This window comes from Meleagris gallopavo, chromosome 4, assembly GCF_000146605.3.
Source record: "Meleagris gallopavo isolate NT-WF06-2002-E0010 breed Aviagen turkey brand Nicholas breeding stock chromosome 4, Turkey_5.1, whole genome shotgun sequence".
Taxonomy (NCBI): Eukaryota; Metazoa; Chordata; class Aves; order Galliformes; family Phasianidae; genus Meleagris; species Meleagris gallopavo.
The window spans coordinates 45,657,820-45,664,105 of NC_015014.2; the positions used below are offsets into that span (position 1 = coordinate 45,657,820).

At 44.1% G+C, this 6,286-nt stretch overlaps 1 long non-coding RNA gene across 1 annotated transcript; it reads left to right on the top strand.

Annotated features, from left to right (window-relative positions):
- The first annotated feature begins 6 nt into the window (after positions 1 to 6).
- LOC116216579 lies at positions 7 to 6,286 on the top strand. Its single transcript, XR_004159653.1, has 2 exons — positions 7 to 103; positions 5,027 to 6,286. It is a non-coding gene; the product is annotated as an uncharacterized LOC116216579 (long non-coding RNA).

The following is a 6,286-nucleotide window of genomic DNA, read 5'->3' on the forward strand; positions in this document are numbered from 1 at the left end:
CGCGCTCCCTCTGCCACCGCCCGCCGAAGCGGAGCCGTGCCTCCCGCCTTGTTCCGTACTGCTGCCTCACGGCCCCTTCCGCGGCGGCGCTCGGGAGCCGCAGGTAAGGCAGAGCCGGGGAGCGCGGTGATAAAATAGAAGAGAAAGCTCAAACTTCTGCTAAGTTGTTAGTGGGTACGAGGAGGGATTTGCGCGCAGGTGGCCGCTGCCTGGCAGCTCGGAGGCTGCTGGCCGATGCTGTGCAGCAGCTGCAGCTCAGCGCACGGCTTCGAGCGAGCAGCGGGAGCGGAGGCGAGAAATGAAGCGCTGAGCGGTAACCGCTTGGAACCTCCGCCGGTAACGACCGACAGTTCGCGTGATACGAAGTCCGGTAGTGCGGTTCCCGTTTATAGCCGAGTGTTTCTCGGTGTTTCCTTGTTTATGTGACTTGGAGTTTCTTGATGTAGTCGCGTAACTGCTCTGCTTCAGCGAGGCTCCGCGACTCGGGCCGGGATCAGCTCAGTGTGTGATTTCGGTTGTGAGTACGGCTCCGTGTGCCTTCTGTGCCCTGCGCGGCCGTCCCTCTCGGAGCGCTCCTACGACTGCTACTCAGCTGCTGCGTGGGGCAGCTAACGCGGTGGCTACTGTGCGAGCTTCTGCTGTGTTCCTATAAGCTGCAATCGGTCATTAGTGACACACTGAGCTTTTCGGGTGGACTTGGCCAACGGGATCTGATCTGAAGTGCCCAGTATTATTTCATCAAGAGTGCATCTCTTACAGAGAATAATAATAATAATAATAAAAAAATCAGTGGTAGCAGAAACGCCGGTGTAAGTGTGTCTTGGGAGTACTACTTGACTGCTTGTTTTCAGTTCAGAGTACGTGCTGCTACAGGTGCTCAGTCTGACTTTGGTAGAGTGTGGCTCTGGGTGAGGCATCACTTCTTAATTCCTCTCCTAACTCTCCAGTGACTGAAGGATTAATCGTTGCATATGGTTGGGATAGAAGTATTTCATAAAATCATTAAGGCTGGAAAGGACCACCAAGATCACCAGGTCTATCATTTCATCCCTACCATGTCCACTAACCATGTCTGTCCGTGCCACATTGACATGTTTCTTGAACACCTCCTAGGATGGTGACTCCACCACCTCCCTGGGCAGCCCATTCCAATGCCTCACCACTCTTTCTGAGAATGTTTCTAACATCCAACCTGAACCTCCCCCCATGCAACTTAAGATCAGTATCTCTCATTCTCTCACTGTTACCTGGGAGAAGAAGCTGAATCCCACCTCATCTCAACCTCCTTTCAGGTCATTGTAGAGAGCAACAAGGTCTCTCCTGTGCCTTCTCTTTTCAAGACTAAACAATCTCGAATTGAGATCCCATGTTTAGGCTGTTTTGGGGTGGCAGAGTGCAGAGCCAAATAGGCAGACTCCCAGTTACCTGTGACCTCTGCTCCATTCCCACTCTGGCCTCTTCATGCTTTGCCTTCATGCCATCTCCCTGAAGTCCTTCCCTATGGTCCAAACGGTCTCCTGGGACACTGGAAGGTGCTTGTTTGTTTTGTAGGGAGGGGGCAGCATCCATGCAGGGTGCAATGGAAGTGTGGGAAGGGACTGGTATGTGGAGCAGGGGTAGTGGGGAGCTGGCCTCTTGCCATGTGGAGTCATGTTCAGTGGTGTTCAGTGGCCGCTGGCCTACTGTAGAATCTCTTGATGATTGCAATCTGTAGGGGGCTAGAGCAGGAAAGAAGCCCATTTGTTGTCACTCTCCTCTGATAGTCTTCATACATCTCAGGTTTATTTATTGTATTTATTTATTTCTAACCAATTTTATTTTTTGAAAACATTAAAGCTCAAGGTGAAATACACCCATCTCTACTTCTATTCCTATATAAAAGGGTGCTTTACGTGCCCTGCTAAATTTCAAAAATAATCCTGTGGGTGAACCAAAATGATCTCTGTGAGTTTGCCTGCCGAAACCACTGAAAACAGACTCAATGTGGTTATATTGGGCACTTGGGTACTCCCTCTTCTTTTTCCTCTCTCTCTCTCTTTAATTTTTTTTTAAATGTGATCATCTCACAGGTGTGAGAATCAAAGCCAAACATTTGGCATTTAGAGGTAGCATACGCTGCCAGTTGAGCTGCCTTTTAACCCACGTTCTCATTTGCCAGAGCTGATTTTACTATCTATTCAAAACTTATAGAAGGAGCACCTTTATTTTCTTTTTTCCTTTTGGATATTATTTTAGAGTTTGATCTTCTAAAAGCATAGATTGTGAAGCAGCTAAAATTATGTCCTGAGTTATGCTGCATTTCAGCTCCCAGCTGTGTGCTTAGTCCTGTGAATCAACTCTGTGCTGTATCCAACAGCCTGGCTGGCTGCCTGCAATGGCTGCAAATGGACAAAAATGAAATACTGCTGACATTGTTTTACTGGCTTTATTTCATTTTATCTTGCCCTGAAACAACATTGTATTCAGTAGTGCCGTGATAGTGCAGTATCCTGTAATTAAGGTTACAATAGCTGGGAAGTGGTTAATTTCACAGAACTGGTTGGAAGCACCAGGAAAAGTCTCCCCCTGCGCCAGCCATACACGTAACCTGTTGTAGATTAGTTCCTTCTGTATTGTGTTAGCTAGTAAACTGAGTACACAAGATAAGGCACAGAATGGTGTGCTTCTTATACAAATGTTTATATCTCAGATATGCAAAATATTTTCTGTTTATCAGACAATGGAATTCTGTGCTTCCTACTGTCAACGCAAATGTCATGGAAAATGCCTTTAGCCTCTATTAACCATTGACCTCTAAGATGTTTTGCTACTTCTGTATGTTTTGACTTTTTTTCATACTCTGTTATGTTTTCACTGCTGCAGTTGGAATTGTGCTTTAAAAAAGCTTGTGGGTGCCAAAAAGTGAGTTGTTGTGATCTATAGTAGTTCTCCTGCAGCAATAGGATACAAAAATGCCAGTATAAAACTCAAGGTATGAGAAGCAGTACGTGGGTGAAGAGGACTGCAGTCTGGCATGGAGAAGAAGGCTTGAGATGGCTTCTTTCTTTTTTTTTTCCTTCCTATCTTCCAGAAAGCATACATACATACTTCTGAAGGACATCTATCATACAGCAAAGAAGGTGGTATGTAGATGAGGGCGGCTGGTGTCCGGGTGGACATGTGCCCTTTCTATCACAAATGGTAGAAGAGGAACTGGGGTGCAGAGCTGTGTAATGGAGCACTGCCCCGTGGCTGTGATGGCTCTGGCAGCTCTCAGTCATCCCCTGCCTCAGCGCTGTGATTCAGAGTCAGCATGCAGAAATGAGAAAAATACCACATGAGACAAAACTTGGAAAAATAAATAGTCTTCTTCTAGACATATGTGGTGAACGGCCTCATCATAAGAGATGCTCTGAGAAGGGTAGACGGTAGGATTTCACAATTTCCCGTGGAGGCATGATAGACAGATAGACTTCCTTGCAAGCACTATAAAGGGCGTGCAAGTGTTCAAACGGGAGTGCAAAACTTGAAAGAGTACTGGAAACCTGCTGGGGAAAAAAAAGAAAAAAAAATCCCAATGTGCCAGGAGTGCATGGAGCATGGGCCAAGTGTTTTCTTGGTGCTCCTACTTTCCCTTATTCACTTTTCCCTTACAGGCGGGTGTATGAATGGGTGCTGCTCTGCTATGTGTGAGGTACAACTGCATAGTGCTCAAGTAGGTCACAGGAGGGTTTCCTGTACAGAGGGGTTTTGCTCAACCGTGTGCCTTTTATGAGCTGTGATCTGATGAAATCAGAAGAACACCTTAGATGTAGGCCTTGTTTGCACTTGAATAGGACAGAAAAAAGTGGTGTAGTGTTCATCCTTTTGCAGCATGATGTTGGCAGGGCACTGGCAGCCAGCACAGCCCCTTGCATTACAAAGCAAAAGAAGTCATCTTTCCCTGGTGAAGCAGCCACATAATTCAGTATTATATACAAATGGTAATTGCCCCTTGCTTGTAACTGAATGCAGTACTTGCAACTCTCTCCTAGGCAGCCCTGTGCAGAGATCTTTTTTCATCTTTTCTGTACTAATCTGAAGTGTGAGATGACAACAGCACTTAAAATTCTTGGTGTAGAGGGTGGTAGGGTCCCTAATGGGCAGCTAAACTCCACCACACCACTTTCACTTCCTCTCCTCAGTGAAAGGAGAGAAAATACATGGAATAGGGCTCAGGGGTTGAGAAAAGGACAAGGAGATGACTACCAATTGCTACCATGGGCAGACCCAGCTCAGTGTAGGGAGATGAATAGATGACGGCTGCTCCAAAAGCGATGACTCCTATTTTATTTTGTTGCCCCGTGACGCTAGAGGCAGATGGTGGTGGTATGGTAGTAGAGGTTGAACTTTCCCACAGGTCTCTTAACACTTGTAGTCTTAAATACACCTTGGGACCTTTTGAAAGCAAAATGGCTATCCAGACTCTCTACAGTAAAGATGATTAAAAGAACATTTTCCAGAGTGAGAGAATGTAGCACTCAGTGTTAAAACTAATTGGTTTTTCAAACTTCCATTGCAACTTTTCTTCAATTTGCTTATGCATAATGTGTCAGAGGATAGTGTTCAGTTCCGTGGTCACATGCTGTGGCTGATTTAAAAACAAAATAATGGGCAAGTGGCATGATTCCTCAACTTCCTTCAGTTATTTCTCTAGATCTCTTGAACTGAAACCAATTCTGGAAGTCAATGCGAAGCAGGCAATCCCTGTGAAAACTTAAGATCTGGCCGTAAAATGACTATCTTATCCTGCCTTTGTCTCTTGCATTTATCCCATGTAATCTGGACATCAGTGAGTCTGGGTGGTGGAAGTGTTTCTTCTAGTTGCCTATTCCTTGGTATTTTTATGCCTTACCATTAGTGATCAGAGTGGATTAAATGGCATATGATGTTATCGCACATTAATGATGGTATCATACAATATCTCAAAGAGAGTTTAAGTCGAGTACAGCTGCTTCAGATGTTAAATGTCTTTTGATGCTTGATGAGTGCTCTTGTCCCTCTTTAGCTCACAACAGCTGAAACATCCTGACATCCAAGAATTTTCATCAAGAGGAGTGAGGTAATGAGCTTCTATGCTAGAGATGCTCACTGCCTCACAGGATTGAGAACCTGAGAGAAAAGGAATGCACAAGATGACAGCACTACCTCAGTTGTGTTGATTTTCAGGTATGGTGAGAAATTATTTCCTTGAGATAATACTTAAAATTTAACAGTGGTTAAACTACAGTCCTTTAGTATTCCTTGCTCCTTGGACTGTGTTGTACGTGAAGAAATTCTTCAAAGTTGCATCCTGAGTTTTCAGTCCTGTATTTAGAGACTTTGTTAGTAAAAGGCTGAAATGCAAGTGAAAGTTTCACTGTTTTAAACAAATCTACAAATAAGGTCTGGATAGAACTCCATGGGATCTGCCTCCAAAACTTCAGGAAAATAGGTCTTACTCTTCCAATTATCCATTCAGAAAGTACCCAGCAGTGTGGATTTTATGTAGAGAGACTATTGTTATTTGCCTGTTTTTGTTTTTGTTTGTTTTTTAGTTTTTAATCCTTATCATGTCATAGAGCTTGTTCAAGTACAGAGCAAAGCAGAAACTGAAAGGTTTTACTAATTTTTGAAAGAAAATGAAAGCTGCTGTAAATAAGTGCAGTCCTTCAAGTCATTTGCCAGCTAAGCATGTACAAAGCATGACACTGTACAATTCTCTCTGGTAGCATGACTGTTATGATTTTGAGTGCAAATCAAATGGAAATTCGAGCATGAAATGATGGATTGTTACTGAACTGAGACATGAGGGTGTGGCATGATGGTGAGGGAGTTTTGAGTTGAGTTTCATCTGAGCTTCGTTATATGAAGTTTTTCTTGTAACCCATCCAACGGATCAGGGTCAGAGAGGCTGGAATCAGAAGATAAGAATGTAGACCTTACCAACATCTCTGTTTTGGTAAACACAGCAAAAATCACACGGTTTGGGAAGCTGTGAATTAGCAGATGTGGGAAAAGCAGTACAACATCTCAGCTGAAGTGAAAATGATCATTGATTTGCAATCCCATCTCCTCCATTTGCTTGATGATGTATCCTGATGAAAACAATGCATGGGAAACTTGACACAGAGGAACTTGCAAGCCTGCAGTATTTCCTGCCCCCTGCTTGTTGGCTTGTATTTTTCTTGTGCGCAAAAGATGATTTTGATGAGTAACTCTAGATATATCAGCACTATCTGTATGAGAAAAGGTTTGGGGCAAGTCAGCTATTAAATAGGTGTAAAAA